Consider the following 27,468-nt stretch of genomic DNA (forward strand, 5'->3'; position numbering starts at 1 on the left):
CTGTATCATACCCCTTTTTCATTTCCTGACTTTTTAATATCCATACATGATTAAAAATTCCAAAAATGATTTGAGAAAAATGTTCTGCTTATTTACAGTTTTTATTTTTTGAAATTATTTCTAAATGAAATCCTACATTCCACTTTTTCTGGTATATTTTTATTTAACTCCACTACATTTGAAAGATTAAAGTGTTTATGACATTTTATTTTAAAAATTACTTGAAGCTCAATCTCTTAGTCATAACTTTACAGAAATGTCAAACTATGCACTCACTCTTCCTTAAGGTTTTGGTGCTGTCATTATTGATATTCCCCACAAAAGAAACTCAAGAACTAGAAATTTACAAGTTCCCTTACCCTACACAATATATACCCAGGTACTAAAAAATAGGGTGTGTTAATAGACCAAGAAAGGTCTCAACTGATCTGACACTACATCAGTAGATTTGTGTTAAATATTAAATATTCAAAGCTCAAAAGATGAGCAATGATAAAAGATTCATTCATTCATTCATTTGGCTTTGAGCTTTTGTTTGTTTCAAGCTCTCTGACACTGGCTTCTAGGCAACTTCCCTTCTAAGAATTCCAAAAATAATATATATTGATTTCATGGCTAAGAAGAACACAAAAAAATCCTTGTCGAATAATGCAAACTCAGATTGTGATACCATAGCAGAAAACTATGGTATTCGCAGATAAAATGGGAAATTAAATAAGGAATTAACTCAGTGAACACTAAACTATAACTATGAGGAAAGAGATAAATATAGATTTTGAACACATTAGTCACGCTATGTCTATTTCTGGCAAGAGAGTTACATAAAATATATTCAATGCATGTATTGTCCTATATAACATGTTTTGTGATATATAATATATACTGCATTGACATAATCTTAACCACTAGTAATCAATCCAGAGATACATCAAATCATAATGTTTCAAAAGAGAAATAAATAACATTATTGAATTCATTACAATTGAATTATGTATATATTTTCCAAGGCAGTTACACATAATATATATGTAATTATACAGTATGAATATGTGTATTATTTAACATGTATGATATATAATATACTAATACATAATTAAACCATCTCATGGAATAGCAAAATTATTCCATTTAAATATATCAAATATTAATGACTAGAATATTTACATTATTTTCGAGATGCATATTTTTGCATAAGAAAAGTTCATAATGAAAATGTACCAGTGGACTTCTGGTCAAGATAGTGGAGGAAGTAAACACTGTGCTGGCCTCCTCTCACAACCACATCAAAACTACAAGTACAGAACAATCATCATTAAGAATCACCTGAATTCTAGCTGAACAGATGTCCTATCATTAAAGACATACAGAAGAAGCCACCTCAAGACTAGAAGGAGGAATGGAGATGCAGAAAGGGCTGGTCTCACACTGTGTGTGGTGGTTAACAATTGAGAGAAATACCTTGGTTGCAGAGGTTCCCCTGGAAGAGGAAAGGGTCCCAGCCCTATACCAGTCTTCTTAGCCCAGGATTCCAGTGCTGGGAGAGAAGTCCCCACAACTTCTGGTTACAAAATCTAGTGGAGATTATGACTGAATGAGACAGATGGCAGCCAGAGTGCCAGACGTTTCTCTTAAAGGGCCCACGCCTGGACTTAGTCACTAATAAATTCACTTGCCCTAAGCTCCAGGGCTGAAGCAGCAGTGAAAAAGGTGCCAGGGACATACAAGGAGGAACTGAATTGTCTAGCTTCAGCATGAGGGCTGGAGGGGCAACTTTCTCCCAGATAGAAGTGCTGGTAAAACCCTTTGTTCCTTTGCTGAGCTCCCCCCCCCACCCTCCCTTCCTTAAGACACAGGTGGCCATAATATTTGAGTCTCCACTAACCTGGCTAATACCATTAGCACAGCCCTGATGATTCCCTAAGAACTGTGGGCCCACCAAAACCACTTCCAGGGGCTTTTCCATATAGACAGCCTATCTTGGCTCATGCTGCAGACTTTTCTAAATATCTCAAAGTTTCACAAACTACAGCAAACAGCATTCGGCCTTTACAATGCCCTATACCTCTTGCTGAGTAGCCTCAAGCCTAGCAGTAGTAGCAGCTGACCTTGGTTTGTGGATTGGCCTCTCAAGGAACCTCCAAGCCCAATGCAACAGGTGGCCATCTTCATATTGCTTTGTTGCTCATGCCAGATGGTCCCAGAGTAGGAAAAGCTGCAGCTTAACTTGGCCTGGGTTGAGGCCCTTTTCTGGAGACTCAAGGGCCTGCACACCCAGTGGCCCACCTCAGACAAGCTGAAGGACCATTCAGTTGCCTCTGAGGACAACACACCCAAAGGACAGATTGGGCAGGCACCACAGTTCTGCTAAATAGACTCCTGCTCTGTAGGATCAGCTCTTGCACAACAGCTCCTCCATCGTAGTCACAATCAGCCCATAGGTCATTCACTCCCACTGATGTGCAAACAGCAACCAACGCTCAACTACAACAAGACAGCACACACAGCCCATACAAGTGACATGTCTGGAGCACCCAGCTCAGGTGACCTGGAAGAGTATGCTACTGGGCTCCACAGGACAACTACTATATACAACCACTCTACTAAGACTAGAAGACATAGCAACCCTACTTGGCCAAATTGGAGAGACAAAGAAACATGTCCTAAGTGGAAAAAGAGAACAAGTCACCAGAAAAAAAAACTAAACAAAATGGAGACACGCAATCTACCAAATGCAGAGTTCAAAACATTGGTTGTAAAAATGCTCAATGAACTTAATGGAAGAGTAGATAGACTTAGTGAGAATTTAACAGATATAGAAAACTTAAAAATAGAGATAGAAAACATAAAAAAAGATTCAGTCAGAAATTAAAATACAATAACTGAAGTAAAGAACATCTTAGGAGAAATCAACTGTAGATTTCATGAAGCTGAGGACTGAATTGGTGATTTAGAAGATAAGGTAGCAGAAAACACCCAATCAGAACAGCAATGATAAAAAAGAATCCAAAAATGAGGAGAGTTTAAGGGGCCTCTGGGACATCAAGTGTACCAACATTCACATCATAGGGGTATCAGAGGAGAAGAGAGAGAGCAAGGGACTGAAAAATTATTTAAATAAACAATGATGAAAAACTTCCCTAAACTGGCAAAGAAATAGACATATAATCCTAGGAAGTGCAGAGAGTACCAAACAAGATGAACCCCAAGAGGCCCACATCAAGGTCCATCATAAATAAAATGTCGATGGTTAATGACAAAGAGAGAATTGCAAAAGCAGCAAGAGAAAAAGTTACCTATGAGGGATTTCCCATAAGACCATCAGCTGATTTCTCAACAGAAATCTTGTAGGCCAGAAGGAATTGGCAGAAAATATTTAAAATGATGAAAAGCAAGAACCTACAATCAAGATTACTCTACCCAGTGAAGTTATCATTTAATATAAAAAGACAGATAAAGAGCTTCCTGGACCCCCCCCCCAAAAAAAAACCCTAACTAAAGGAGTTCATTAACACCAAACCAGTATTAAAAGAAAAGTAAGAGGAACTTCTTTAAGAAGAAGAAAAAAAAGATCAAAAATATAAATAATAACACGGCAATAACTACATATGTATCAGCAATTACTTCAAATGTAAATGGATTAAATGCTTCGATCAAAAGATAGTGTGGCTGAATGGATAAGAAAACAAACCCCTTACATATGCTGCCTACAATAAACTTATTTAATATCAAAAGGCACATAGACTGAAAATAAAGGGATAAAAAAGATATTTCTTGAAAATGGAAATTTTTTAAAAAAGCTGGTATAGCAATATAGCAATACTTATATCAAACAAAATAGGATTTAAAACAAAGGCTATAACAAGAGACAAAGAAGGACCCGATAATCTCACTTTTAAGTATATGTCTAAAGAAACCCAAACACTTCTTGACAGCATATGTGCATCCACATATTCATTACAGTATTATTTATAACAACCAAGATATGGAGGCAACCTGGTTTTCCATCAAATGATGAATGAATAAAGAAGAGGTGGTACATGTAAACAATAGAGTATTACTCAGCCATAAAAAAGGAATGAAACTTCGCCATCTTCAAAAGCATCGATAGACTTAGAGGGTATTATGCTGAGCAGAGCAAGTCAGACAAAGACAAATGCCATATGATTTCACTTACATGTGAAACAACAAAATAAACAAACAAAGCAGAAACAAACTCATAGATACAGAGAATAGTTTGATAGTTGCCAGATGGGGAGCAAGGTTGGAGCATGGGTAAAAAAGGGGACAGTTTAAGAAGTACACATTAGTAGTTACAATAGAGTCATAAGAATGTAAAGAATAGCATAAGAAATATAATAATAACTATGATGTCAGATAGGTACTAGATTTATTGGAGTGATCACTTCATAAGTTATATAAATGTCTAATCACTATGTTGTATACCTGAAACTAATATAAAATCATATGCTAACTGTAATTGAAAAACAAAAAAATATATGTTAAAAAAATAAAGAAAATGTACCAGCAAGGCACACTATTCTCCTTGCACATGTGAGCATAAAAAGGACATTTGAGTTGTGAAACATATATAAGAAACTCCATAAGATTGTTTTACTCAAAAGCTTACAAAGCATGTCTATTTCCACAGACATTTTCCAATTTCTATTATTATCACAATAATTATCTCATCTAAATATGTTGATCGACCTATCAAAATGAGTAAAGAATGACAGAAGTATTTTCACTGTTGAAAAGATTGACTAATTGACTTTATAGTTTTCATATCTTTGTGGTTTTGTAGCTATTCTTAGTAGGTAAATATAATTATCACATAATTACTCCATATAGCATAACTATATTTATACAGTATGATATATATTATGATTAAAGTCAAGAATATTATAAATATAATTTCTTTCTGAAATGAATACAATATTTACACAGTCTATGTGAACGTAACAACTGTCAAATCAAAATCAAATTAAAACAATAATTTGAGCATTTTCTTTTCTAATCTTAGCAATTCTATAAGCTATGTGACACTAAGTTATATAAACTTAGTAGAATTTCCTACAACAAAGAAATCATCCAATTCGAATGCTGCAAAGGCAGAAATCTTTTTTTCCAGCACTTAAAAGATGTTTTCCTCCCAGGTTTTATTCAATCATATTTCAAAAACTTAAAACAACACTTCAGCCAGGAAATTGTATATTAACATGTAAATCAGCCATACAATAATATTAAGAGATGTACAACCAATACAACAGAAGTTTGACAGAGTCACATGTTCAGAACCAACCCTAAGTTTTATATGCTAATTGGCAATTTTGTTCATGGAAATGTTTAAACTCAGACTCCTTAGTTAATGGTTGTGGAGAGAAGTGACATGAACCCTGTAAGAGTAGTCTCAGAGAAAGAGAGAAGTGCTGAGAAGCCATTAACTGCCCTCCTAACTTTCACGAGGAGAAGGGTCTTGATCTTAGTAAAGGAGCAAGTATGTTCATCTCATTATAGGAAGAAAGAGTGAGTGCTGGAGGATTCAAGCAATCAGGGTGTTCCTTTCCCTTGGGAGAGGAATAAAGTTAGAAAATAGAAAAAATGCCTGCTATTCAATTGATTGGTTTGTTGTAAGTGCAGACTGGGCTTGGTGCCATTGTAAATCGCCTAGTAAAAGTAGACAAGGATGCAGATGACCAGGCCCTCGGTAGTCTGGTTGAATTGCCCAGATCCAGGGCTGCAGGGGCCTGGCCACGCCTTTAGGACCCCAGAGAGCAGCAGTGTGAGGCCAGCTGCGAGTGGCTTGTACCATTTTACTTTGAGTAGCCTTATTACTTGGGTTTATATGCACCATATGAAACTGGCGGCACTCTTAGGGGTGACACACTAGACAGTCGTAGGAAGACTGTCATCACTTCGTCCTCTGACTTTACAAAATATTTAAAATTTTATGAAGTTACTAAAGAATATGATCCACCAACACAAGAAAATCAAGAAAATCAAGAAAAACGGGAGGATATGAGATTCAGAAAGGTGGCAATCCAATACAAGAAATAGGCAAAGGAATTTAAGTATGCCATCAAAGGAATATTCCAAGTTCACCATTGTTCATCAGACCAAGAGAACAACCAACCTCAGAAGGAGTTACCTAGGAGGAATATCACTAAGCAAAACTTGAAACTGATGAATTATTTGAGGGGATAGACCTTGTAGAACATTGAGGGATTACTGAAAGTTTTAGTAAGAATTGACATTTGATACAGAGAAAATGAGGCGAGTGAGAAAAGTATTGAATATCTACAGGAAAACATAAAGAAGAAAGTAGTGATGGTAGTTCAGTAAAATATTAGCTATAGATAACATTTGCATAGGCATATGGTTTAAATGTTGTTATTACTTTAATTTGACTATATTTAGAGAATGCAGGAAGGAAAGTAGAGAATATGCAGGCATAAAACAGCTAAACACTCATTCATCATAATGGCAAGTCAAAAGACAATATCAAAAATTGATACCTGAAAAGATACTAGTATATCATTTAGAGATATCTTAAAATTGCCATTTAAAACGTTTTTAAAAAATTGTTTCAGGGGATGAAGACTGAGGAGAATGAGGAAGTTTAGAGCTAGAAAAAACTATATTTCTTAGAAAAAAACTAGTGTGTCATTTAATTTTGTAAATAGTAAGTAGCATTATGTTAATAGATTAATTTTAAATATATTATGCAATTATATGTTATTTTGAAAATTGGAAAAGCCTAGATAAATGATTTTAAGTTGATAGGAGAGGAAATTAACACAGATTGCCTCTTCCATGCTTTCATAATTTTGAGTTGAAATTCGTTTCACTGTTTCTTAAAATTATTAATCTCAAAATTTGATTTAAAGCATTATGAGAGCTCTTTATTTTGATTAAACATTAAATTCATACATATACACACACACACATATATAGGTTATATGTTAAACTGTCTCAATTTTTACCCAATGCCATCTTATATGTCCACTAATTCATATATCCTATAAAATCAAATCAGCATATGTTATGAAACTCAGTTTCCCAATTTTCAATTCAAATTCTATTCTTATTACCATTATTTTATTGTTAAATATCATTCAATTTTGCATTTTGATATTATATTTAATTTTTATTTAAATTAGATATTCCATATTTATCAATAACCTCTATAGTCACCTCTAGAGATGTCATAGTTGCTGTTAACTCTGAGCCTAGTTTTTTTTTAACTTTTAATGTAGTTTATAAGTCCTTCAAACTTTCTAATGAATTTTTATTTTGCTTATCTTAGGTAACATCTGCTTCTTTTTTTTTTTCAATGAAAGAAGTTTTTATAATTCTGACAGAGTTATTATTCTAAAAATACAGTTTGTTTATGCTAAAGGTTTGCTCTAGATCTATTCTTGAAGAGTCAAACAATAAAAGTGGAATTACTTGTTATGTCATACTAGATGCTCTAGTCTTAACCTATCTTTTAAGTTATATCTCCTATTTAGTTCTTCTAATACTCCGGGATATTTGTTATCCCCTACCATTGCTGCTATAATTCTTTACACATAGTAGAGACTAAATGATTTGTCTCTTGAATTGAATATTGAAATTAATAACCATACTGAGGTTAGTTTTTATCTATTTTTTATTTTTGTGCAATATGCATTATTAATAATAACTACTATTATTACAAGCAGAAAAAATAGTAATGGTTATAATTTTATAGACCTGCTAGTCAAATTCCAAGCAAAATAATTGCCTATCATGGATCCTCAATAGTCCAGAGATTAAATATATTTATTTTAATAATTCATTTTAATAATAATTCAGAAACACTAAAGCGTGGAAATAATGGTTTGGTTTTACATTACAAAATTAAGAAATGCTGTTTTATAACTAGTAACACAGGATAAACTGATTTATTTATTTTTTTTCAAAATTAATCACGAAGTGTTCAAATTATTGCTTTTAAGTCTCATTGCACCAGATTTTGCTGATGTGATTTTACATATGTCTTTAATATTGCATAAGGGTTTATTGGAAAGGTTTCCTGGTTATATATTCTATAGAGGGTTTATGAATGCTTCAAGAATGATTATAGAAATTTCTCATTTGCAAAGAATTTTCATAAAACGTTTTCGATGTGAAAATCATCAAAGAGATTATCTGGCTCAACCTCCTTCTCTTGCCATCTAGGGAACTGAAGAGGAAAAAAGTGATGATTCTATTGTTCTTCTAAAAAGAGCTATCAGATTTGTATCTTTCTTTGAGTTTAAATTTATGAATATTTTTGATATCAAGCCTCTGGGTTTGACCTACATGAGGTAAATAAATATTTTGGTTATAAAAGAATAGTAATGCTCTGTTGTCCAAATCAGCATTTTTAAAAGGGTAAATTCTTATCTATGTTTGAATAAAATATTAGCTGAGGAAAAGTGTAGAATATGCAATAAAAGAATCTCTCCTTATAGTTAGTTTGACTCAGGCTTCTATGGTGGGAGGAAATGAGGGGAGACGGCATTGAAACAGTCCTCCACCTTGCTAATGGGTTGAGAGAAGACAAGATTCTTCATAAAGTGAAGGAACTGTCCATGCTGTTTTTTCTTTTTCTTTTTTTCCCCTTTTTTTTGTAGGGTAGCTCACAATGACACAGGTTTCCATTTTAAAGCAGAATAATGCTACTCCCTATATTTGTCTAATAAAGCAAGAATTTTTGTCATTCTATAACATTCTTATTTCACTTAACAAAATGTCATTCAGGTTTATATTAAGGTTTAGTTATGTAAGATGAATAAGTTCTGGAGATCATCTTAAAACACAGTGCCTATGGTTAACAATATTGCATTGTATACTGAAAAATTTGTTTTAAAAGAGAGTGAATTCAAGTTAATTGTTCTTACCCCAAGAAAAAGGTAGGGGGCATGGGGGAACTTTTAGAAGTAATGGATATTTTTATTACCTTGATAGTGATGAAAGTTTCACAGTTGTATGCATATTATCAAACATATCAAATTACATATATTAAATATGTACAGTTCTTGTACATCAATTACAATTCAATAAGATGCTGAAAATAAAAGGTAGCAGAATTAATGCTAATCAGAGAAATATAATAATTTCATTAAGAAGAAAAATTGAAGATAAGATATTTTGGAAAAAGAGTAGTTAGAATTTCAAGAATATTTATATCCTTGAATTTCAGGTAGAGTTTAAATACACCTGGCACAGCCTCTCCTTATTATTATTCTGTTGGTCTTGATGCTACACTTATCTAGATAGCATTTGATGTACTTTATTTTCTAAGCTTAATATATAAGTGAATATACACATATATTCATTTATTTAATACAATCCAAACTACATCATTTACTACTTTACAAACTTTGATACTTCAATCGATAGCTGGTGAAATACACAAGCAAAATACTATGGCAGTGTCAGAGTAATGGTCTCGAAATTCTAGAAACTTGACCTCTCTTTTATAACTAGCTACAGAAAAGCAGCTCCATCTTTTATTAAATATTATTTATTTTGAGCAATAAAAGAAACAATAATGCTTCCCATGGAAACATCAAACCAGTTCACTGTTGTAAATGATATTAGCTATGGTATATGAAATTATTTGACTTATATGATTGAAAGTCACTGAAATTTCTCCCATAAAATATTTTTAATATTCTCTAAATACCTCTAGGACATCATGTAACATCCCAAGATGTTCTTTGAAAATAAATAAGTTCTCTTAGATATATATTTTAGAAAAACATTAATGTGCTTATATAATTTCTGATGACATTTTCTACTATTTTCCAATTTTACAGACAGCTATTGTTTTTAAGTGACTTTCTGACAATTTAGATAATAAAAGATAAGTTTCAGCAAAAGTGATAGAAATAGAAGTAATGAGATACTGAAATTCAAGAGGATCAGAGAGTATGAAAATATGATAAAATATTCAGTTTTGTGTTTGCTAATTATGTAAATTCTAAAAGTTTGTTATTTGGTCCTTTGGAAAATTTATACCAAAAATACAAGGAGTTTAATCACCAATAGAGAAAAATTCCTCAGTGAGAATGAACCCGGATCTAAAGTAACACTGTGTGTGTGTGTGTGTGTGTGTGTGTGTGTTCAATTCTACTTATACTGAATGTCTAAATTGTCAATGGTTTAATATTGGCATATGTTTTAATTTCTAAATGAGACTATTGACAAAAATGATTCTAGAAAAAATTTATAGTTATGGATGAACAAATGAAATTTGTAATGATGATGGTTGAAACATAGGGATTTGATGCCAGAACACAAGAATGATATGATTTTCTCTCCCTACTAAGATTACAAAGTGGGCATACTCCAATTTGCCTCATCTAATAACAAAGTGACTTTAAAATAATATTAAGAAATGAATGAGTGAATTATTTCTGCAATATAAAGTTTCTTTAATTGATTCTGTCTTCAGATAACTCCTTTTCCAGTGTCCTTCTCAGTAAATGTTCCACTACTTTGTTGCTTAAGTCAAATCTTCTGAATAATTATTAATCTTTTTCTTTTACACTACACATTAAATCCATTAAAAATTGTATCACTGCTTTCTTACAGGAAGTCTACCTGCAACAGTTTCTCACCCTTCTTTATTTTCTCTTACCTTAGGTAGGTCAACAGCCTCCTCACTGAGCTAAGAGCTTTTACTCTTACCTTCCTACACTTATTTTCCAGAGAGTTTATTTTTTAAATGTCATTATACCAAATCACTGTCATGTTCAAAATGTTGTGTTTTCTCTTCACACTTAAAATAAAATCAAATTGCTTACCTCGTTTAAAGGTCATACATTGTCTACCAGAGGGTTTCTCTCTTATTTCATCCACTGTCACTCATTCTTCTCTTTCTCTATTTCAGCACTTCCTTTCTCAGGGCCTTTGGAATTATTTTCTCTGCCTAGAACAATATTCCCCCATATTTTACATGTCTCCCACCCTTCTCTAGTCAAACATCCTCTCACCCAAATCAATCCCATCGTTCTCTATCTATATAGCCTGCATTTTACTGTTATTGCATATTTGTTTTTGCTTTAAAGAAGACATTTATCTTGAGGAGGTAGGTCAATGACTTTGGTGCAGGTTCGATATAGGGTATATATGCTGTCCATAGCCTATTTCTAGGCTTCTCTATCAATGAGATCTGTATCAATGTTAATAAACAATAGTTTGGTCTGCTAGTGAGAAAAGTCTGTTAATCATAACAAACAGCCAGTATAAATAAAAGTTACAAGGAGTCGCTTTAAGACAACAGACTTATAATTACAGAGGGGGCCTAAGCAATCATTACTTGAAAAATCCTATATAAAAAAGCCTTCACTATAAGAGTACAGTTAAGTTTGAATCCTTTGACATAGATTCTTTACATATCTATTAATTCAATTAGATTTGGCAATGATGATGTGTTAAAGGCACAGTGAATATTGAGTGAGAATACAATACGTTACAAACTACACTAAATCATATGCAAGCTATGTAAGCTTGAAAAAATTATTTAAGGTCAGTTTCCTTATATTTAAAATGTGATTAAAAGTAATAGCTTCAATAATTGTTAGAAGGATTAAATGAAATAGCTATAAAATCCCCTAGCATAATGATTGAGATTAGTGAATCTCAATTGAATATTTCCTTGCATTAATCCTTATAGAAGTTTTGGGTCCTTTTTGTGTCCTTAGAAGGATGTTAAGTCCAAGAAAATGCCTACTTTTTAATTTTTTGAAGTATTTTTCCAAATCTCAGTGCAGTTCTCTGGAAAACTATGCTAGAATTCATAAAAGACTTATGTTGTATAGGATATAGCCGGTGTGCCTCCTTCTATTTTCTGGCCTTAGACACAAAACAGAAAACAGATAAAGGGAAATGAAAAGAAAGAATGCATCTTAATCACATTCTTTAAAAGAGTTCTTACTCAACATCTCTAAGATAACATTTGACTTAATGAGTGTAAAGAATCTGATGAAAAAACATGAGAGAAAGGCAATGGAGAAGGCATAACTGATCCAGTGTTCAATATTCAATCATGTAAAGACGGTAAGCAAAGAAGTCTTCTTGTTTTTGTATGTTCCTCCATCAGTTCCTCCAATTGATAGCTGATGTCCTGGTTCCACACCAGCCTAAGTAGATAGAGATTACTGAATCTTCAGAATTAATAAAATATCTCCTTGCCATAAAATTAGGCAATTTATTATCTAGTCATCCTTTGGAATTAATAAATAATTTGTTAATGTCCCCAAATGTATATACTTTTTGTATAAATATATGATAAAATAAAATAAAAAAGATAAAATAAAAAAGATTATCACAAGTCTAAAATACATCATTTTGTGCTAAAATTGACTAGAAAATCTAAAATGGAGAGTTCCTAGAAAGTAAAGAATGTGTCATTTATTTTTGTTTTTCTGAAGTTCTTCAAAGTTCCACAATTAATATTGGTTGAATAAATGAAGCAACAATGTAATGGAATATTTTATTCAGTTTGCATTGTGAGGCAAACAGATTTACCTCTTTGATTTTGGTCAGGAAAATCATTTTCATATACATGAATGCAATTTGAAATATGTCTACAAGCAAATATTCCAGTAGGATAGAAACTCAATAATACTCTAAGAACCAGAAATTCATTATAAATTCTATAATACCTTGGTCATATTTGCTTCTTTAATAACTGATTTTCTTTTTTAAAAAAATGAGATTGGTCCTCTGTCGGTGAGATATGCTTTAGAAATATTGTCCGTGAAAGATTTTTCATTCAATAATCGTTGATGTTAAAAATTCAAAAAATTGCATTCATGCTAATACTGGGTTTAGTAGCATATATTCCAGATTTACTTATTCACTTATTCATAATAAACAATAAAATCCTTACTTTTCAAGAAAGTAATTAATTATATTGCATTTTTATTAAAATAAAAACAAACTCTGGTTATAGAGAATAGGTCCAGTCAAATTACATGTTAGCCTCAGTAAATAATGAATGTCACACAGAAGGTCCCTACATCTAGAATAACTGAGCTACATTTAGGAGAATTGGTTGCCTTATACCCATTATTAACTTTCTAACATTTTAAGATTTCCAAATTAAGTTCCAAAATTCTGATCAAAGGATATAACTTAAAATTACTTAAAATATCTGCTTTAACAAGGAAAAATTAGATTTTAATTTGAGTGTTATTATTCACATCGCTTACATGATATACATGTTTTTGGCCATATAACTTGCAAGCCTAAAGCCAGAAAACTTATTTTCAAATTATTGAGTAACATTTGATTGCTATAGGACTTTTCTCAATCTCATTTCTGAATATTAATATGTACAATTGGCATTTTAATGCCTGTCATACACATCTAACTGTATTGTTTCTACTCAAATAAGGTGTTATATGAGATAACACAACCGGAACTGTCAATTGTTATAAAATATTACTAGCAGTGGTATCATCAATACCAATAAGTATGTATACTTATCTTTTCATTAAATGTACTGAATATATTTACATTTTCAATGAATATACTATTACAAGTCGATAGAAATCCATGTCTATAATAATGTCATAATAGTTGGAGAGTGAAGTCAATTATACAGATATATCTCTTTCATCCTAGTTTTAAATGACTCTTAGATCCTCAGTTTTAGCAACAATAAAATTAGGACAACACATACTGTATAGTAGTATTGTGGATAAAAAAGAAAAAATATTTTGCTTGTGGTAAGAACTCAAGGCATTTTATTAAGGTATAGAAATGTGTAGAATAGGTAATTCATGTAGGTCTGTAATATTGAAATTAATGTGGCCATTTGTTGTGAAATAAGCATTATTTTTTATAATTCATAGAAGATTGGAAGAAAAATAACAAAATTAAAGGGAAAAATATTTTTATTTGTTTATTTGTTTCATCAAGTTTAATATTTTATAGTTCAGGCCCCAAAGAAAAATTAACTGTATTTTCTCCCACATACAGAAAAATTTCAGGAAAGTTCTCTCAGATTTGACTTAGATTACTTTCCAACTCTTAGTCCAATCTCCTGGCTAGGGTAAGCAGAGTGTTGGATCAAGTTAACACGTGGTGCTTCTGTTGCAACCATGTAAATATGTGGGTTGAGCAATTTTATTCTTCGAAAAGAACTGGGAAGATGCCTCTACTAACTGATCTATAGAAGGCTGATAGTACTTTGTCCTCAGCCTAAAACAGAATGGAGAACTGCATGGGAAATGAGAAAACGAGGCTTCCCTTTTTTGTTGTTGTTGTAAACAAGACTAATAGCTCATTCTTTTCTAATATAAATTCAGTGTTAGTTTTTCTGAATAAAACATAACACATGAGAGACAAATTTGGGAATTATTTTGTATTTTTTTCTATTTAATATCCATCAGGTTCTATTATAATGTATTTTTAAATTAAGTTTATTGGGGTGACTGGTTAATAAGATTATATAGGTTTCAAGTGTACAATTTGATAATACATCATCTATTTTTTGTATTGTGTGTTCACTACCCAAAGTCAAATCTTCTTTCATCACCATATATTTGACTCCCTTTACCCTTAACTACCTCTCCCTTTCCTCCTCCTCCTTTCCCTCTGGTAACCATTAAACTTTTGCCTGTGTCTATGAGTCTCTGTTTGTTTGTCTTGTTTGTTGCTTTCAGTTTTCTGTATGACTTATTTCACTTGACATGGTAATGTCAAGATCCATCCACATTGCCACAAATAGCAGTATCTTATCTTTTCTTATGGCCGAGTAATGGGGTAGATATCCAGAAGAAGGATTGCTGGATCATATGGAAATTCTATTCTTAATTGTTTAAGAAACATCCATACTGTTTTCCATAGTGGTTGAATAAATTTACATTCCCACCAACAGTGTATGAGAACTCCTTTCTCCCCACATCCTTTCCAACACTTGTTATTACTTGTCCTGTTGATGACAGCCATTCTAATGGGTGTGAAGTGATATCTCCTTGTGGTTTGATTTGCATTTTCTTAATAGTTACTGAAGTTAAGCACCTTTTCATTTGTCTGTTGGCTATTTGTCTTTTTGGGAGAAGTGTCATCTCAGGTCCTCTGCTCATTTTAAACTGGATTGTTTATTTATTTATTGTCAGCTTGTATAAGTTCTTTGTATATTTTTGATATTAGTCCTTTACTGGAAGCACCATTTGCAAATATGTTCTCTCATTTCGTTGGTTGCCTCTTCGATTTGTTGATGATTTCTTTTTCTGTGCAGAAGCTTTCTAGTTTTATATAGTTCCATTCATTTATTTTTGCTTTTACTTCCCTTGCTTTTGAGATGAAAATGTTTTTAAAATTAGTTAAGTATGATTTCAAAGCAATGTTTTTTTCCACTGTTGTTATCCTTTTTTAGAAGCTAAGCAAATGTTTTGTAAAAACGATTATTACAATTTACTTTAGCAGTTGTGCCCAAAATCTCCTGTTATTGCAAATATCTAGAGCTTCTTTTGAATAATAGTCTAACACTGCATATAACAATTATTTGGCATAATTATATCTGCAACTGTTGAGTTATGAGTTGCTTTATCAACTTGTAGATATAGGGGTGTAATGGCCCACAGTTCATACAGTCAATAATATTTACTGAGCAGGGTGGGAGGTCCATTAAATAATGGAATGCTCCAAATTCAGGCCCTTTGCTATTGTTCTCTCCCTTGCCTCGATCAATCTTCCTTGAAATATCCACTTGTTTACTCTCATTGTCTCAGTCTCTGCTCAAATGTCACCTCATTAGAAGTCTTCTCTGATTACACTATCTAATAGTAGCCTATACCTATTCCTAACCTCAACCATTTTTTCTCTATAGAACTTACTTGATAAATATTACATTAATAGACTTTAGGTTTTAGAACAGTTTTAAGTTCACAGCAAAATGAGTGAAAGGTACAGAGATTCTCCATATAACCCCTGCTCCCATACATGCAAAACCTCCTCCATTAACAACGCCCCCCACAACAGCAGTACATTCACTGGTATTGACAAACCTACAATGACACATCATAATCACCTAAAGTCCATAGTTTGCATTATAACTTATTATTGATGTTTTATATACTATGAGTTTTAACAAATGTATAAACACATATATCCATCATTACAGTATCACATTTGGTGTAGGTTCACTATTCTAAAAATCCTCTGTCTTCTGCTTATTCATCTCTCTCTCCCTTCTAATCCCTGGAAATCACTGCCTCCATAGTTTTGTCTTTTTCAGGATGCCATATAGTTAGAATCACACAGTTCCTTAGTCAATTTAGGCTGCTATAACAAATAACTACCATCCGGGTGTCTTTCTAGATCCTCTTTTATAAGGCACTAATACCATTCATGAGGGTACCACTCTCATGATTTAGCACTTCCCTCCTAACGGCCCCATCTCTCCTAATACCATCACCTTTGCAGGGTTAGGATATCAACATAAATTTTGTAGGAGATACAAACATACACAGCATACATAGAGTATGTGGCCTTTTTAGATTAGATTATTTCTGTTAGTCACATATATTTAAATTTCTTCCATGTTGTTTCATTGTATTACATTTTTATTGTTTAATCTCCTACAACTAAAATATAAGATATATGAAAATAGTCTTTTTTTCCACTATCACTAGCATCTAAAATAGGATCTAACACAAAACTTGCATCAGTAATTAATGCTTGAATGAATGACTATATTAAATGAATGATTAAAATTAAAATAAATGTTAACATATGAAGTAGTCTGGAGTTAAGGAAAAAATTCTATGAAGGTTAACTTTGGAAAGATGAATTATTTTCCCAAGCTATATAAATAGTGGGTTGCAAAGCTAAGAATGGAAGACATATGCGTTGAGTTCATTAGACTGCACTATTACATGATTTTTCCCTAGAAAATCTAATTTACTTAATTTTAACATTAAACAGCTTGTAGCATCATTGTGCAGAGAGTTATATAAATTAGATGCATTATTAATAAAATTTGTGGTTTCAAATTTTGACATAAAAAAACAATTCTAAAGCATATTAAAATGAAATTGCTAACAAGGAGAAATGAATAGGAAATCTTGAAAGTAGCCAATGCACAATTCATATTATACAGTGTCACAAAAATAAGAATGAGAATAGGTTGTTAGCCGGATATGTAAGCTAGAAGACAATGCAGTGAAACCTTTAAAGGACCGAAAAAAAAATGTTGTCAACCTAGACTTCTATGCTGAGATAAACAGAAACTGTTTCAAAACAAACAAAAACTGATAGAGTTCATCACTAACAGACATGCAACACAAGAAATATGAAAGAAACTTATTCAAAAATAATAAAAAGTAAAGAAGCGATAAAATATTCGTATTCTAATTTAATATATATATATGTTTGTGTACGTGTATGTATATGTATATCTTTCAGAGATAAATGAGACTTCTGAGGAACTGAAGACACAGGCAACTTCCTAGGTTTCATCTCCCAAAATATTCTACAAAAACAAAATAATAAGAAGGGAAAAGTACACCCTTGGTATGACTAAAAATGCCCAGATGTTATTAACTGTGAGATGAAGAAGAAGAAGAAGAAGAAGAAGAAGAAGAAGAGGAGGAGAGGAGTGAGAGTAGGAGGAGTGAGGAGGTATGCATTGTCTCTTCGTGAGTACTTCTTTATCTTGACTTCTTCACGTTGTCCTCTTCTTCTCCTCTTCTTACCTCCCTCCCCTCCACCTCCTCTCTCCCTCTCTCCTCCCTCCCTCCCTCCCTCCCTCCCTCCCCTCCCTCCCCGACACACAAAGACCAAAAAAGAAAGAAAGACAAAAAGAAAGTTTCCATCTGATCGGATCATGAAATACAGAGAAAGAACTTAAAACTATATGTGCGTACTTTGAAGGGGTAATTATCAAAATGAATACATTCTAGGGGAGAAAAAAAGACAAAAAAAGAAGTACCTGTTGACAACTGGAGGATGAAGAGGAAAAGAGGAAAAAGTGGGGCTATTCAGGGTCCTTAAAAATAATTTTGACCAGTAGTGGAGATAGTACATATCATTGTCTTGGTACTGGTCTTCATGAAAATTCCACTAGACTTTTCCCATTACTTCTTAGACTAATATCTATTTTCCCTTCTCACTCCTAGCCCACTGTTAGAAAGAAAGGAGGGGAAAGCTAGCAATGGGTTTAGGGTTACTTTACAATGAAACAGAGAGAAAGAGGGAGGGAGAGGGTGAGGGAGAGGGAGGGGAGAGAGGGAGGGAGGGAGAGAGAGAGAGAGAGAGACTCTGAGGGAGGATATGAGGGAAAAAAGAAGGCAAGGAGAAGAAAAAAGAAAGGAAGAAAAGAAAAAAGAAGGAGAAATAAACAAGCTATGTACATATTTTTTTATGAACTTAGATGCAAACTTTATTAACAAAATTTTAGTAAGTATTCAAAATATAGGAAATTAATAATACATTATGACCAAGTTTGGTTGCAAGTTTGTATTCAAGAAATGCAATAATCTTTCAACAATTGAAAATTAAGCAATGTAATTCTTCATATCAACAAACTAAATTAAAAACTCTATTAGTCATCATTTAAAAAATCTCTTTAGTCTACGGTCATGCTACCCTCAACAAGCCCAATCCTGTCTGGCCTCAGAAGCTAAGAAGGCTTGGACCTGGTTAGTATTTGGATGGGAGGCCACCTAGAAAGACCAGATGTTATAGGCGTGAAAAAGAAAAAATAAGGGATTGTAAACTGACAAAGTCCTTGCAATCTGTGAGGTCAACCAAGGGTTATCTCACGTAAAAAAAAAAAAAAAAAAAAAAAAAAAGTAGGCCTTTTGAGGCATGTTTCTCTTGCTCAGGCCCGCTTCCACTACCGGAAGTGTACTTTCTCTTCTAATAAAACTTTTATTCTCCACTGTAAAAAATAATGAATGAATGAATGGATAAATACAGTGCACAATTCAATGCCTTTTAACAATGTCTGTGAGGTCGACCAAGGGTTGCCTTGCCTAAAAAACAAACAAACAAACAAACAAACAAAAAACTCTTCAAATTAGGAAATAAAAGGAAATCCCTTACCTTAACCTGATAACCTGCATTTATGAAAACCTGTAGTTAACATTATTTTTAATGTTGAAAGACTGTATTCATTCCACTCATATTAGGAATAAGGTAAAGAGTCCATTCTCTCTCTACTCCTATTCAACATTCTCTGAAAGTCACTATCAGTTCAGTAAGAATATAAAATAAAATACATACAAGCTTGTCAATTCATACATAAATGGCTCTTTATATTTAATTTGGACTCAATTTAATCTATATACATGGTAATTCTTCATTCATTTAGATGTTTTAATTTTTCTCTTATGATATGCATATAGAGGTATGAAGAACTTAGAATAGTTAAAACAAATTTTTAAAAAATAGTGCAAATTTGGAGGATACATAGTATCTGATTTGAAAACTTATTGCATGTCTAAAGCATTTAAAACAATGTGATATTAGCCTAAGAATAGATATTTAGGACATGAAACAAAATACAGAATCATATTCAATTGATTTTCAAGAAAAGTTTCAAGGTAATTAAATATTTTTTTTAACAAATGGTTTAAGACAATCAAAAATTTATACCTAAAAACATAATGAACTTTTACCCTTACCTTACACCATGTAAAAACAAACAAACAAACAAACAAAACAGCTTGACATGACTCATGATTAATAAATCTAAATGTAAAACTTGAAACAGTAAACTGGAAATAAATATCAGAGAAAATATTTCTCCCCCTGAGACTAAGCAATGATTTCTTACATATAACAGCAAACACATAAAATATCAAAGAAAAAAGTGATAAGTTGGTCTTCATAAAAATTAAAAATTTTTACACTTTAAAAGACACTATTAAGAAAATAACTGAAAAATATATATGCAAAATACATATCTGATGAACTTATATCTGGAATACATAAATCATGTTTAAAATTCAATAATTATATATGTACTTTTCATCTTTTAAGGAGAAAAAGATTTAAACAGATACTAGGCAACTAAGTCATCAGGAAAATGTAACAACAGTACATAGGTTTTCCCCTGGGTAAATTGTTTTAACAAGAAAAAGAACTAAGTAATTAAGTAAGTAACTAACTAACACTGACAATATCTAGTTCTCATGAAGATACAAAGAAACTCAAACACTCAGAAATTGCAGGTAGAAAAAGAAAATACAAGTACTTTGGATAAAATTAGGCAGTCTCTTACAATATTACACTAACAATTACCATATGATCCAACAATCTCACTTGAAAGTTTTTACTCAAGAGAGATGAAAACATAAGTCCATACAAAGACATGTACCAAAATATTTAGAGTAGTTTTATTCATAATTTCTCCAAAAAGGAAACAACCAAAATGCACATCAACTGACCCACGGTAAACGAACTCTGATAAAACTGCATAATTGAACGCTACTCAATGATAACAAGATTTACTAAAATACAATACTAAGGATCGAACTCAAAAATATAACTTAAATAAAAGAACCCAGAGACAAAAAGTAAATTCTTCACTAAACCACTTAAATATTCTAGAAGACAGAAATAATATCAAGGGATATTATTTGGGTTTGGGGCAAGAAGAGGGATTTCACTACAATATGAAATGAGTCATTTAGGGAGTGATAAAAATGTACTATGCCATGATTATAGTAGTGGCTGCATGGCTCCATATATTTGTTAAAACTAATAAGATTTTACAGCTAAAAAGAACAAATTTAACTATATGTAAATTATCCCTCTATAAACCTCACTAATAAAAGGTAAAAATAACTTTTAAAGGATAACTCATATATACACTAATCAAAATAAACCCGAGGCTTATATTAATATCAGATAATATGGACTTCAGAAAAAGAATATAATCATGAACAAAGAGGGTAATTTTATAATGATAAGGCAGTCAATTTACTAAAAGGACCAAACAGGAAAAAAATCTTAAATTAATATGCTTATAACAGCTCTAAAAACATGAAGTAAAAATGGACAAAGAAATAATTATAACTAGAGATATCAAGACTCTTTCTCAGTTATTGGTAGATTACTACTATTCGGTAGACCTAATAGACAGATAATTAGAAACAATATAAAAGATTTAAACAGCATTATCAATCAAATTGACCTAATTGACATTTTATCTAATGATTACATATTGTTTTCAACCACTCATAAATATTCATCAAGATAGAAGTGATTTTTTTCTTTAATTATTTAATTATTTGGGGAAGGTTTTGCAGGCAACTTATTGTTAATAATTTCTAACATAATTAAATTTTGTCAGATAGCATACTTTGTAAGTTGATATCTTTACAAATTCACTGGGACTCTATGTCACAGCATTTGTTCTACATTGATGTATATAGTCTATGTATTTTAAAAATGTGTATTTTACAGTTTGGCATTTTGTGTTGCTGATCAGATGGTCTACAACTTTCTCAATTTGTTTATCCTGTGGTTCTGACACTGGGCAGCTTCTCAAAAATCTTCATCTATGTTTGTGGTTTTGTGTATTAATACATTAAACTTGTCAGTTCCCCATCTTTATTGAGAGTATTTTTATTGTATATAAAATTCTACATTCAAAATTTCATCCCACCAAGATTTATATAATGTCCATTGTCATTTGGTCTCCATCGTTTTTGACTAGGAGTAAGCTTAAATTTATACTGCTCTTCTATATGAAAATTATGCTTTTTTTCTCTAGCTGTTTTCAAGACTTTCTTCCTTATTGTTGGCTTTTAGTCACCAAATGTGGCTTACTTTGTATTTATACTACATAGGATTCATCAAATTTTGGAAATCTGCAGCATATTTATTCAAATGATGTCATAGCTAATTTTCTTTTTCTATCTCCTCCTTCTAGAATGTGAAGTAAAAATTAGCTACACCTCTTCCTCTTGTTTCACTGGCTTTTGAAACACTTTTTTTTCTACTGTCTATGATCTACTACTAAACCTATTAGTGCAATTATATATATTGTATTTAATTTCATGTAATTACCATTTTGTCCTTGTTCTTATAGTTTTTCTTTTCATTCACAAATTATCCATCTCTTTATTATTTCCACCATTTCCTGTAGATTTTTCATCGTGGGTAGTATAATTGTAGAAAATTCAGTTCTGTTAGCTTTCTTTTAATAGTTTTGATATTTTGAGCTAAATGGCAGAAACTTTATTCATTTCAAATCCTACATGCTGTCTCTACTCAAGTGGACCACAACTGCAATCGCTACTCTTTTCCTTTAGACTTCCAGATGTTTCTTTCTTTCTGGGAAATTTGACAGTTCCCCAACATAGGTATATTTCGGTGGACAGAAAAGGATTTAAGCAGAGCATATATGCAGATCTTGAAACACATCCTCTGTTCATATAACACAATGAGGATTGCATTTCCCCTCAGGCAAAAAAAAAAAAAAAAAAAAAAAAAGACTTGTAATAGCAAATCTCAGTATAGTTTCATTTCTTTCACTTCCCTTCAGTTCCTTCAGTTTTGGGTCATTCTCTAAATAATTCCTTAAACTTCAAGCAGCTATTTTTTAATATAACTTTCTAGTTTATATTGGTTATCTGTAAGTGGGCTAAATCAGACCAGTTATTACACCGTTACTGAATTGGATTCATGCTATAGCAGCTTTGAGCAGCAACTCAAAATGTTCTAGATTGTTGTAACTTTAGGTTAAATGGTGATGAGACACAGTTTGCCTAATAGATTGTCTTATAAAGAAAGAAACCCATGGAGCATGCTGCTATTCATCAGTAAATTTTTTATAGACTTTTTATAGCTTCTTCCCTTTCTGGATGTTAGTAATATTTACTAAGCATCCAGATAGGTTTTAATACCTTTACTCCAGAAAAAAGTAATAAAAATGTATGTTAAGCAGAATGAAAGCCAAAGTTGTTATGTTATAGAGTCTTTACAGTAGATTTTTGAAAATGTAATTATAGAAGAATACTATGATTTGTAATATGATAAACTACTAATTAGTATTTATCTATGTATTGACATAGTTATGCTTAATCAGGATTCAAAATTTGGCCTTCAGACTGGAGGTCATGAATGATGGGTAAGAATATCTTGATCTCCAGTCTTTGGCTATAAATAGAAAATGAATAAAATACTGCAGTTGGATATAAATTAGTTGGTAGATGTATTAAGAGATATTTTTGTGGTGTTTTATTGAGAAACACAAAGTAGGAATAAAATGAGCAGATGACAGGTATATATCCATTAAGTATAACAAAATATTTCCATACACATTATACATCTATAAAGATTGTATATTTATTCCTATAGTTATTTCTTGTTTTATAGGTGAGAAAACTAGCATTGGTTGAGGTCAACTATTCATCTCACATGAGAGAGTTTATGAGTACTGAAACTGTAAACTAAATCTAGGGACACACACTTCTAGATCTCAGGCCCTTTCAAGTTTTTATCTACTATGGTGTTCTTTGCAGGCTATGTGCTTAAATATGATCATCTCTTCTCAGGAAAGGTGTAAAGAAACTTAAATATAACTAACTGCCTTAAATGTATAGATGACAAAAGTTTGAAGAAGAATATTATAGCATATGGTTAATGCTTGGTCCTCCCAGTTGAGAAGGTATAGGATCCACACAGAGGTGACTGGAAAGAGTTTTAAAAAGACATGTATTTTAATTTCTAGAGGAGTCCAAGATTATAAATTTAGTAATTTCAGATTTTTTCTGCATTTTTTCCTAAGCTTTCAACCACTATACTTTGTTCAGACTTGTTATATTTTTCTGTGTTTTTAAAGTATGTTTTCAACCCCTTAATGATTTCAAATACTATATTCCCACAAGAAGACTTCATTAGAAAGTCCATCTAAGATTGACACTGTAAAATTTAAAGCGCTAAAGAATAATTTTTGAAGAACTTATATTATGCTAAATGCATAGCTATTGTGTATGCATTCTATAAGCCATTAAGATGACAATACCATCAACTACAAGGGCTAATTCTGATAATTAATACATCAAACACTTAATAGGTACTCCTTCAATATTTCCTAGTTATAATATTTATTTTGTAGTTTTACTTTGTAAATTGGCCCACAAATTTAAGAGTCTAAAGTTTATAACTAAACTCTTCTTCTTTCTTTTCATGTTAAATTAAACATATCATCTCAATTTATTTATGTCCCATTATATTACTTAGGAGATGGTTTATAACTGGATTTTTAAATGTTATTGTAGAATGATGAATTTTACTTTCTTTTGAGTATGTTTTTAAGGAACAAAATCAATAATGTAACTACAATCCATTAATATTGGATTTCTTTTCTGATATTCATCAATATTTCCCATAACTTTATTATGTTACTGTATCTTCTCAGGTTTATGTAACTGACTACCCCAACTGCAGCATTTAGGAAAGGTTTTTGCACTTGGCACCAAGATATCTCAAGTTCTTTAGCTCATTGCATTTGTGACTTTTGAAAACTAGCAGTCAAGACAGATCTTTTCAGCATAAGACTCTACGGAATTGTACAGATAAAGAACTAAAAGAAAAAGCAAGTTGAAAAGAGTCAAAAGCAAGTAGTACTAGAAGGGGGTACAAGCAGCATAGAAATAGCAGAAAGCATAGCTTCAAAGTAGGATGTGTGGAGTCTCATGGTACACATAAATATCAAAAGAAAAACAAAGAATAACATTTTGATATTCGCCTAACCTTCAAAAGGAAGCCTCCAGAGAAGTTGGAAAAAGTATTTTAAGCAGTATTTACCTCTGAGATTGAACTTGTTGGAGAGCCATAGATCAAGATGAATATCACTCTTTTAGAATGTGACTCTATTCTCTACATGTGAAATTGGTGCTTTATATACACATAGGCATATCCCTTTGTTTTCATGAAGGAACCTGTGATTTTGAGGAGACCATGGCAAGGATTTTCAGATTAGAAAAGTGGTAGTGTTTTTCATTTATATAAAAATGCACCTGCTATACTGAGTTGCATTTAACATATGCTGAACTAAAACCATGTTTCAATTTATTCATGACTTATGAACCGTTTCTCATGAAAATAATTCCACAATGTCTGTTTTTATTGGTTTAGACTGATTCCTTAAAACAAATTTTGAGCTATCCAGGCCAATCTTTATACCAAATCCTCTTACCTAATAGATTCCTATCTCAATATATAGAGCACTTCCTTTACTTTTTTTAACAGTAAGGCAGCCTTGAGGTATTGCTTGGAATATTGAGATTTAGAGTCAAATGGATATTCCAATAAATTTTAACTTAAAATTTATTAACATAATTTTATGAAGTCAGGGAGTTGGGAAATTTAGTCTGAGCACAAAAATAAATAAGTAAGTAAGTAAGTAAGTAAATAAATAAATAAATAAATAAATAAGTAAAGTCCATTGGCAGTACTAATGGTTAGGAATCAGATGGCATGATATATAACCATATCATCTAGATGGTTATATATCTTTCTCAGTCGGCCTGAAAATTACAGATTAAAATTTAAGTAAAAATAGATTCAGTGGTTTTGTTTTTCAATAATAAAAATATATCTGTGTCTTTATCATTGGCCAAGATGAATTTAACCTCCCAACTAAAACAATCCCCAAATGTCCAAAACATAAAGAAAAGCTGTTTCAAGACATCAGGCATCAGCCTGGACATCATGAAATGAGAGACAAATATTCCTGAGAAATGAGAAATAAGGTTAACCCTAAAATTACATCAGCTTATTTCCTTGAAAGAGTTTCTGGTCATTGGTACAGGGAGGGGAATGACATATAAAGGTTAGGAGATGGAGCTGAGAGAACATGGAAATCCAGAGTAAGGGCAAAGTCTATGAAAAGAAAAAGCAGCACAGAGAAAAAATTCCCCAAAACTGAGATGGTCCCCCTTGAGTCTACAGCTACATATTAATTATTTAGTCATGCTGTGGGAAAATAATCTTAAACAAGAGAAAGAATAATCTGAGAGAAGTAGAGGAAGCAGTATCCAGTGCTCATTCTCTTAGGCAGACAAGAAACCTCATGATTCACAAAGTATTACAGAAATGATTCAAAAGAGTCTAGTAAAGATAGAGAGGAGACCTCTCTAGAGACTGGGCTATGGTCTAAGCTAATAAATCTTAAAAAGCAATATGTGAAAGAAATAAACTATTTTCAAAAAACTACACAAGGCAAAGCTTAAAAATAGTGAAAGGAATAAAAAAAAAGTATCCAATAACCAACAAAATGTTCATAATAACTGGTATCCAAACAAAAATACTCGACATACAAAGAAGCAGGAAACTGCAGTTCATAATAAGGAGAAAAATTAGTCAATCAAAACAGACCCCAAAGTGACAGAAATGTTAGAAATAGAAGACCAGGGTATTAACACAGTTATAAGTTCATAAACTTAAGTAGAGCACTAGGGATATTGAAAATGCACACAAATTGAACTGCTAGTGATGAAAATTACAAGTGATACAATGAAAACTACACTGTAGGAAATATACAGTAGATTAGACATTGCAGGGGAATAAAAGATTACTGAAGTAGTAAACAAAGCAAAATAAACCATCTATAAACTGTTCATAAAGCTAAAAGGAATCAATAGATCTATACAATAATAATATAGAAAGTCTCTGAAGCTGAAGGAAAATGATTAAGGGCAGAATATAGATTTATACAAAGGGATAGAGGGCAAAGGAAAAGTTAACCGTGTATGTAAAGATTCAATTTTTTCATTAAATAAATCTTACTAAAAATGTAATTGCTTAAACAAAAATGATAACAATACAATATAGGATTTACAACACAAACACAAATAAAATAGATGATACCAGTAAGCAAAGGAGAGAAATAGGGAAATGAAAATATGCAATTAGAATTTTCTTATATTGTAGATGACATATCATAATATCATAATGTAAGTTATAGATCTACACTAAAGCAACCACTGAAATGACAAAATAAAGAATTATGCTGACCAAGATGGTCTTAAAATGCCCCTCAGTTCGACTAAATTTTAGACAGGTTTCTTTTTCACTATAGATCCCTGGCCTCACTCTTAGAGCATTTACTTGCAAATGTAAACTTTTTTTTGCCTGTTTGAGATGTAAATATTCCTCCAATATCTTGCCAGTTTTACAATCAAGGAATATCTTTCTCAGTTAATTGAGAGGTAACTTTTTGAAGTATAATCATCGAAAAAGATATGCTAAGCAATATAAGTACTACAGAAATAGTCAAGAGCTGTATGATTTCACTCATATGTGGGATATAAAGCTGAAAACATCAAATAAACATACAAGAGGAACAAACAAAAACTCATAAACACAGACAACAGTATTGCAGTTACCAGAGAGAAGCAGGGTGAGGAGAAGGTTGAAAAGGGTACAGGGGATCAAATATATGGTGATGGAAGGAGATTTGACTTTGGGTGGTGAATACACAAG

Source organism: Rousettus aegyptiacus, unplaced genomic scaffold (genome assembly GCF_014176215.1).
Source record: "Rousettus aegyptiacus isolate mRouAeg1 unplaced genomic scaffold, mRouAeg1.p scaffold_m13_p_12, whole genome shotgun sequence".
NCBI classification, from domain to species: Eukaryota; Metazoa; Chordata; class Mammalia; order Chiroptera; family Pteropodidae; genus Rousettus; species Rousettus aegyptiacus.